Here is a 10,182-nt window from a genome sequence, read left to right as displayed (position 1 = left end):
AGTAGGCAAGAATATACAATGAGGAAAGAATAGACTCTTCAATCAATGGTGCTGGGAAGTTTGAGAAAACTGGACAGCTACATGCAAAAGAACCAAATTGGATTTTCTCACTCCGTTAAGAAAAATAAATTAAAACTGGATCAAAAACTGAAATGTAAGACCTGAAACCATACAACTTCTAGAAGTAAACATAGGCGGTGAGCTCTTTTAGTTTGTTCTTAGTAATATTTTTGAGATATGTTTACTTAGGCAAGGGAAACAATTTAAAAATTAAAAAATGGGACTGCATCAATGTTTCTGCACTGCAAAGGAAATGATCAGCCAAAAATTCCAGTTTCAGTTTCTTTAAAGTGGATTCTTAAAAAGAACTCTGAATGCAGACAGTATTTTGATTCTTACCATTTACCAAGTTACATAATTTGGCAAATTACTTCTCGTTGGCAGCCCATTCCTTTCAGCACTTTGAATATGTTATCTCTCTGCCTTGGGTCTCCACCACTGCTGATGAGATACCACCTGTTCATCTTATTGAGCATCCCTTATGTATGATGAGTCGCTACTCTCTAGATTAAGTCAAGACTGTTTCTTGCCTATTTCATGCAGAAATTTGAGTTTTGCATATGTGGAGTTCACTGAACTTCTTGGATGTGTAGACTAATACTTTTTAGTAAATTTGAGAATTGTTCAGCCATTAGTTTTGCAAATTATTCTCCTTTCTTTAAAGGCCTGGAATCAGTAAGCACCCACAATCTTGCAGAGGTGCTTTATGTGGCCGTTGAGGCATACCCTCATCTCTGCCTTAGCCTTCCTCTCCTACGTGTGAAGAGCCTTAAAGTGAACCAGTGGTGAGAGCATAAGCCCTTCTTACATCATTCTAAGCACACGCAGAGCCTGGAGTGAATGCTCAGACCTAAGAATTTGAGTATACCACAAGCTCCCCAGGAAGCTGCTGGAGCTTTTCACACTGTCTGTGGATACCTCATTACCCTGATTTTCCTTCGAAGCTTCTTTTTTGCTTAAAAGTTTATTTGTTATCCAATGCTTCAGGCACCATTTAAAGAAAACAATTTCTGACATACACCAGTGGATAGGTAAAGGGATTTTTACACTTGAATATTCCTAGTTGATAACTTTTGAAAGAGCAACTGTTATGAAACCTTCATTTTGTTAAAAGAAATTTATTTTACCTTGTTTACCAAGTAAAAATGTGTACAACATTTATCACAATGTCAAGGTGATGATAAGATCAAATATATTCCACCTTGGGGAATATTTTGGAAAAGCAAGATAGGTAAAATGTTTTTAATTGATGACTGGAAGAGAGTAGGTATGCAGATACTTAGAACATAGACTGTGAGGATTCAGCATAAAATAGTGGATTGATACATGACAAAAATGTGCAGTGTATGTATACAATATATCATTATATATTTCGGACAATTTATTACATATTATTATTGAAATTTGGATAAATGTGTATCTGTATATTTATACATATTTAGATAAAATTACAGCAATGTAAACATTAAAAATGTACATTCAAAAACACCAGCTTTGCCTGATTGTGACTGCAGTTAACTGTCCTTTAAGCATGAAGAAAATTTATTACAATCAGTTATTTATCATTATAACAGGAAAAAACAAATTCTTTATGCAGAACATACAGTACAACTGATTTTCAATAGTCAATTAAAAGTAAAATATCTTCTAATAATGGCATTTATCAGTATTTTGTGTCTAACTCAAGGAAAAAATTGAACATTAGGTAATAACATGAAAAAGAGATATGTATGTAATTTCAAATATTTTAGCTAATAATACTATTTTTAATAGTATTTGCTTTTTAGTTGTTTTTGAAGAAGGAAAAGAATAGCTTCTATACATATTCAACTAATAGAAATCATACCAAAACAAAAAAATAGTTAAAATTTTGGAACCAGTTGAGAAACTACAGGTTTTCAAAAAGAGGAAATCAGGATTATATAACATTTTAATGCGATCTACTCTTGGAAATCATAGTTAAACAAGCCGTATATCTGTACAGGAAATACTCCAGCATAAAGTTGTAATACATTCTGTTGAAGGCTTACATCTGCAGATTTTTCTCCTGCAATGCCCCACTGTTAGTGTGGCTTACTGCATTGCATCAAGACTGCCTTTCTTTTTGGAAGACCCTCTCAGTACAATCAAGACTCTAAGTTCAGAATTTATTTTCCCATGGTATTAGAATATGGGAATTTAAGAGTCCTGGGAAATACTGTTTTAGCCTTTAAAAGTAAATGTATCACATTCTTTAATTAGGATCTATGTTTGAGTATGTTTTTCAAAATCTTAACATATGACCCAGTTATCTTACAAATTTCTCGAGCTACAAATTTTCAGGAAAATCCAGGTGTGTAATATGATGTCTTTCAAGATACTATTTCACAAAAAGACAAATAATATATCAATATTAAGAACTTCTTAGTCAAAAAACACTTACAGCAGGGGCAAATGGTCTAATTTATGGTTTCTTTTAAAGAGAATACAAACTCGAATTCAAAAGTGTTCCCTAGTCTCAGCCCTTCCTAGTCAGTATTTTACTCATCTGTATGGAATAGTCAGATGTATACTGTACACTGTAAAGTACGGTAACTAGGAATCAGGGAAGCTTAAATCTAATGTCAAATTAGTTGCACACTAATTTTTAACTTGAGTGGATTCAAAGACTCAATGTGTGCCTCACTCTTCTTACCAAAAAAACAAATCAGATGATGGAATAAGAAAACTCAAGCTCTTTAAAACTTTAAAGTAATAAAGAGAGATTGATATATATATATTATACATATAATTCATACAAACTCATAAACACATATATATATATTATAAACACACACACACACACACACACAAACACACACAGATATATTAACTGTGGAAAACACAGATCGACTCTCTGTACAAACAAAGTGGCAGGCATGTTTACCTCCTTTCCAAAAGATTCAGATTCCCCAAATTTGTGGTTCTTTTCTTAGAGTGTATCTCCCTGTGTGTTCTTGTTACTCGAAGGGAACCGAGGCTTGGGGAAATGGCACATGTGCAGACACTCTGTTGTCGGTAATACTCTGTCTTTCTTCTCTGATCCAGCATTCCCCTATTTTCTACCAGTGTCCATGACACTGTAGCAGGCTAAGCTGTTCACTTGCAAATTGGGTAAACACTTCACAATTTTTGACACCTACACTTTATTTAGCATATATTTTAATATGTATCACATATATACAACACATACATCAGTGTATATGTAAAAGTGAGGTTACTTAGCCCAGCAAGTATACTTTATTTGTTCACCAAATATTTATTGTTTCTAGGGTAAGGGCAAGGTCAGGATACAGCAGTGAACAAGGGAGAAACACGTGGTTCTTGACTTAATGGAACTGACAAATAACGAACACATAGTTAAGTACCTGACGTTGCCAGACACGACTTAAATTGTGTTAAAACAATTGTTTAACACAACTATTCCGCATATTTGTAGTAAATTTGAATCCATATTTAGAATCCAATTTAATGTGGGTTAACTACTTACAAGTGGGAGGATTTATTTTCTCAATGTCTAATAAATATAAATAAGAGGTGAAAAATCTCTCCTTGGAAAACGGTAAGTAACTGATTAAAGAAACTGAAGATGATGGAAACAGATGAAGAGATATACCATATTCATGGACTGTAAGAATTAATATTTTTAAATGACCATCATATGAAAGAATACCTACAGATTTAGTGTAATATCTATCAAATTACCAAGAGCAATATTCAGAACAAATAATTCTAAAATTTATATGGAAACAAAAGACCCTCAATAGCCAAAACAGTCTTGAGAAAGAAGAAAAAATATGACGGTATCATGCACTCTGATTTCAAACTAAATCACAAAGCTATAGTTAACAAAACAGTATGGCACTGGCACAAACACCAATGCAGAGATCAATAGAACAGTACCCAAAGCCCAGAAATACGTACAGACTTTCGTGGGCAATAAATCTACAACAAAGTAGGCTAGAATATACAATGAGGAAAGAATAGCCTCTTCAATCAATGGTGCTGGGGACTTTGAGAAAACAGGACAGCTACATGCAAAAGAACCAAATTGGATTTTCTCACACCGTTAAGAAAAATAAATTAAAAATGGATCAAAAACTGAAATGTAAGACCTGAAACCATACAACTTCTAGAAGTAAACATAGGCGGTGAGCTCTTTTAGTTTGTTCTTAGTAATATTTTTGAGATATGTTTACTTAGGCAAGGGAAACAATTTAAAAATTAAAAAATGGGACTGCATCAATGTTTCTGCACTGCAAAGGAAATGATCAGCCAAAAATTTCAGTTTCAGTTTCTTTAAAGTGGATTCTTAGAAAGAACTCTGAATGCAGACAGTATTTTGATTCTTACCATTTACCAAGTTACATAATTTGGCAAATTACTTCTCGTTGGCAGCCCATTCCTTTCAGCACTTTCAATATGTTATCTCTCTGCCTTGGGTCTCCACCACTGCTGATGAGAAACCACCTGTTCATCTTATTGAGCATCCCTTATGTATGATGAGTCGCTACTCTCTAGTTTCAGTCAAGACTGTTTCTTGACTCTTTCATGCAGAAATTTGAGTTTGGCATATGTGGAGTTCACTGAACTTCTTGGATGTGTAGACTAATATTTTTAGTAAATTTGAGAATTGTTCAGCCATTAGTTTTGCAAATTATTCTCCTTTCTTTAAAGGCCTGGAATCAGTAAGCACCCACAGTCTTGCAGAGGTGCTCTATGTGGCCGTTGAGGCATACCCTCATCTCTGCCTTAGCCTTCCTCTCCTACCTGTGCAGAGTCTTAAGGTCAACCAGTGGTGAGAGCATAAGCCCTTCTTACATCATTCTAAGCACACGCAGAGCCTGGAGTGAATGCTCAGACCTAAGAATTTGCGTATCCCACAAGCTCCCCAGGAAGCTGCTGGAGCTTTTCACACTGTCTTTGGATACCTCATTACCCTGCTTTTCCTTCGAAGCTTCTTGTTTTGCTTAAAAGTTTATTTGTTATCCAATGCTTCAGGCACCATTTAAAGAAAACTATTTCTGACATACACCAGTGGATAGGTAAAGGGATTTTTACACTTGAATATTCCTAGTTGATAACTTTTGAAAGAGCAACTGTTATGAAACCTTCATTTTGTTAAAAGAAATTTATTTTACCTCGTTTACAATGTAAAAATGTGTACAACATTTATCACAATGTCAAGGTGATGATAAGATCAAATATATTCCACCTTGGGGAATCCATTGGAAAAGCAAGTTAGGTAAAATGTTTTTAATTGATGACTGGAAGAGAGTAGGTATGCAGATACTTAGAACATAGAATGTGAGGATTGAGCATAAAATAGTGGATTGATACATGACAAAAATGTGCAGTGTATGTATACAATATATCATTATATAGTTCGGACAATTTATTACATATTATTATTGAAATTTGGATAAATGTGTATCTGTATATTAATATACAAATTAAGATAAAATTACAGCAATGTAAACATTAAAAATGTACATTCAAAAACACCAGCTTTGCCTGATTGTGACTGCAGTTAACTGTCCTTTAAGCATGAAGAAAATATATTACAATCAGTTATTTATCATTATAACAGGAAAAAACAAATTCTTTATACAGAACATACAGTACAACTGATTTTCAATAGTCAATTAAAAGTAAAATATCTTCTAATAATGGCATTTATCAGTATTTTGTGTCTAACTCAAGGAAAAAATCGAACATTAAGTAATAACATGAAATAGAGATATGTATGTAATTTCAAATATTTTAGCTAATAATACTATTTTTACAGGTATTTGGTTTTTAGTTGTTTTTGAAGAAGGAAAAGAATAGATTCTATACATATTCAACTAATAGAAATCATACCAAAACAAAAAAATACTTAATATTTTGTAACCAGTTGAGAAACTACAAGTTTTCAAAAAGAGGAAATCAGGATTATATAACATTTTAATGTGATCTACTCTTGGAAAACATAGTTAAACAAGTCGTATATCTGTACAGGAAATACTCCAGCATAAAGTTGTAATACATTCAGGTGAAGGCTTACATCTGCAGATTTTTCTCCTGCAATGCCCCACTGTTAGTGTGGCTTACTGCATTGCATCAAGACTGCCTTTCTTTTTGGAAGACCCTCTCAGTACAATCAAGACTCTAAGTTCAGACTTTATTTTCCCTTGGTATTAGAATATGGGAATTTAAGAGTCCTGGGAAATAGTGTTTTAGATTTTAAAAGTAAATATATCACATTCTTTAATTAGGATCTATGTTTGAGTATGTTTTTCAAAATCTTAACATATGACCCAGTTATCTTACAAATTTCTCGTGCTACAAATTTTCAGGAAAATCCAGGTTTGTATTATGATGTCTTTCAAGATACTATTTCACAAAATGACAAATAATATATCAATATTAAGAACTTCTTAGTCAAAAAACACTTACAGCAGGGGCAAATGTTCTAATTTATGGTTTCTTTTAAAGAGAATACAAACTCGAATTCAAAAGTGTGCTCTAGTCTCAGCCCTTCCTAGTCAGTATTTTACTCATCTGTATGGAATAGTCAGATGTAGACTGTACACTGTAAAGTACGCTAACTAGGAATAAGGGAAGCTTAAATCTAATGTCAAATTAGTTGCACACTAAGTTTTAACTTAAGTGGATTCAAAGACTCAATGAGTGCCTCACTCTTCTTACCAAAAAAAAAATCAGATGATGGAATATGAAAACTCAAGCTCTTAAAAACTTTAAAGTAATAAAGAGAGATAGATATATATATATTATACATATAATTCATACAAACTCATAAACACATATATATATATTATAAACACACACACACACACAACACACACAAATATATTAACTATGGAAAACACAGATCGACTCTCTCTACAAACAAAGTGGCAGGCATGTTTACCTCCTTTCCAAAAGATTCAGGTTCCCCAAATTTGGGGTTCTTTTCTTAGAGTGTATCTCACTGTGTGTTCCTGTTACTCGACGGGAACCGCGGCTTGGGGAAATGGCACATGTGCCGACACTCTGTTTTCGGTAATACTCTGTCTTTTTTCTCTGATCCAGCATTCCCCTATTTTCTACCAGTGTCCATGACACTGTAGCAGGCTAAGCTGTTCACTTGCAAATTGGGTAAACACTTCCCAATTTTTGACACCGACACATTATTTAGCATATATTTTACTATGTATAACATATATACAACACATACATCAGTGTATATGTAAAAGTGAGTTTAATTAGCCCAGCAACTATACTTTATTTGTTCACCAAATATTTATTGTTTCTAGGGTAAGGGCAAGGTCAGGATACAGCAGTCAACAAGGGAGAAACACGTGGTTCGTGACTTAATGGAACTGACAAATAACGAACACAGAGTTAAGTACCTGACGTTGCCAGACACGACTTAAATTGTGTTAAAACAATTTTTTAACACAACTATTCCGCATATTTCTAGTAAATTTGAATCCATTTTTAGAGTCCAAATTAATGTGGTTTAACTACTTACAAGTGGGGGGATTTATTTTCTCAATGTCTCATAAATATAAATAAGAGGTGAAAAATCTCTCCTTGGAAAACGGTAAGTAACTGATTAAAGAAACTGAAGATGATGGAAACAGATGAAGAGATATACCATATTAATGGACTGTAAGAATTAATATTTTTAAATGACCATCATATGCAAGAATACCTACAGATTTAGTGTAATATCTATCAAATTACCAAGAGCAATATTCAGAACGAATAATTCTAAAATTTATATGGAAACAATAGACCCTCAATAGCCAAAACAGTCTTGAGAAAGAAGAAAAAATATGACGGTATCATGCACTCTGATTTCAAACTAAATCACAAAGCTAGAGTTAACAAAACAGTATGGCACTGGCACAAACACCAATGCAGAGATCAATAGAACAGTACCCAAAGCCCAGAAATAGGTACACACTTTCGTGGGCAATAAATCTACAACAAAGTAGGCAAGAATATACAATGAGGAAAGAATAGCCTCTTCAATCAATGATGGTGGGAACTTTGAGAAAACTGGGCAGCTACATGCAGAAGAAGCAAATTGGATTTTCTCACTCCGTTAAGAAAAATAAATTAAAAATGGATCAAAAACTGAAATGTAAGACCTGAAACCATACAACTTCTAGAAGTAAACATAGGCGGTGAGCTCTTTTAGTTTGTTCTTAGTAATATTTTTGAGGTATGTTTACTTAGGCAAGGGAAACAATTTAAAAATTAAAAAATGGGACTGCATCAATATTTCTGCACTGCAAAGGAAATGATCAGCCAAAAATTCCAGTTTCAGTTTCTTTAAAGTGGATTCTTAGAAAGAACTCTGAATGCAGACAGTATTTTGATTCTTACCATTTACCAAGTTACATAATTTGGCAAATTGCTTCTCGTTGGCAGCCCATTCCTTTCAGCACTTTGAATATGTTATCTCTCTGCCTTGGGTCTCCACCACAGCTGATGAGAAACCACCTGTTCATCTTATTGAGCATCCCTTATGTATGATGTGTCGCTATCCTCTAGTTTCAGTCAAGACTCTTTCTTGACTATTTCATGCAGAAATTTGAGTTTGGCATATGTGGAGTTCACTGAACTTCTTGGATGTGTAGACTAATACTTTTTAGTAAATTTGAGAATTGTTCAGCCATTAGTTTTTCAAATTATTCTCCTTTCTTTAAAGGCCTGGAATCAGTAAGCACCCACAGTCTTGCAGAGGTGCTCTATGTGGCCGTTGAGGCATACCCTCATCTCTGCCTTAGCCTTCCTCTCCTACCTGTGCAGAGTCTTAAGCTCAACCAGTGGTGAGAGCATAAGCCCTTCTTACATCATTCTAAGCACACGCAGAGCCTGGGGTGAATGCTCAGACCTAAGAATTTGAGTATACCACAAGCTCCCCAGGAAGCTGCTGGAGCTTTTCACACTGTCTGTGGATACCTCATTACCCTGATTTTGCTTCGAAGATTTTTGTTTTGCTTAAAAGTTTATTTGTTATCCAATGCTTCAGGCACCATTTAAAGAAAACTATTTCTGACATACACCAGTGGATAGCTAAAGGGATTTTTACAATTGAATATTCCTAGTTGATAACTTTTGAAAGAGTAAATGTTATGAAAACTTCATTTTGTTAAAAGAAATTTATTTTACCTCGTTTACCAAGTAAAAATGTGTACAACATTTATCACAATGTCAAGGTGATGATAAGATCAAATATATTCCATCTTGGGGAATCCAATGGAAAAACAAGTTATAGCTAAAATGTTTTTAATTGATGACTGGAAGAGAGTAGGTATGCGGATACTTAGAACATAGAATGTGAGGATTGAGCATAAAATAGTGGATTGATACATGACAAAAATGTGCAGTGTATGTATACAATATATCATTATATAGTTAGGATAATTTATTACATATTATTATTGAAATTTGAATAAATGTGTATCTGTATATTAATATACAAATTAAGATAAAATTACAGCAATGTAAACATTAAAAATGTACATTCAAAAACACCAGCTTTGCCTGATTGTGACTGCATTTAACTGTCCATTTAAGCATGAAGAATATTTATAACAATCAGTTATTTACATTATAACAGGAAAAAACAAATTCTTTATACAGAACATACATAACAACTGATTTTCAATAGTCAATTAAAAGTAAAATATCTTCTAATAATGGCATTTATAAGTATTTTGTGTCTAATTCAAAGAAAAAATCGAACATTAAGTAATAACATGAAATAGAGATATGTATGTAATTTCAAATATTTTAGCTATTAATACAATTTTTACAGGTATTTGCTTTTTAGTTGTATTGAAGAAGGAAAAGAATAGCTTCTAAACATATTCATCTAATAGAAATCATACGAAAACAAAAAAATACTTAAAATTTTGTAACCAGTTGAGAAACTACAAGTTTTCAAAAACAGGAAATCAGGATTATATAACATTTGAATGTGATCTACTCTTGGAAAACATAGTTAAACAAACCGTATATCTGTAAAGGAAATACTCAAGCACAAATTTGTTATACACTGTGGTGAAGGCTTACAACTGCAGATTTTCTCCTGCAATGCCACAC

Source organism: Camelus bactrianus, unplaced genomic scaffold (assembly GCF_048773025.1).
Source record: "Camelus bactrianus isolate YW-2024 breed Bactrian camel unplaced genomic scaffold, ASM4877302v1 HiC_scaffold_30, whole genome shotgun sequence".
Lineage (NCBI taxonomy): Eukaryota > Metazoa > Chordata > Mammalia > Artiodactyla > Camelidae > Camelus > Camelus bactrianus.
The sequence above is the reverse complement of the archived record's forward strand: the minus strand, read 5'-3'. Positions refer to the sequence as shown.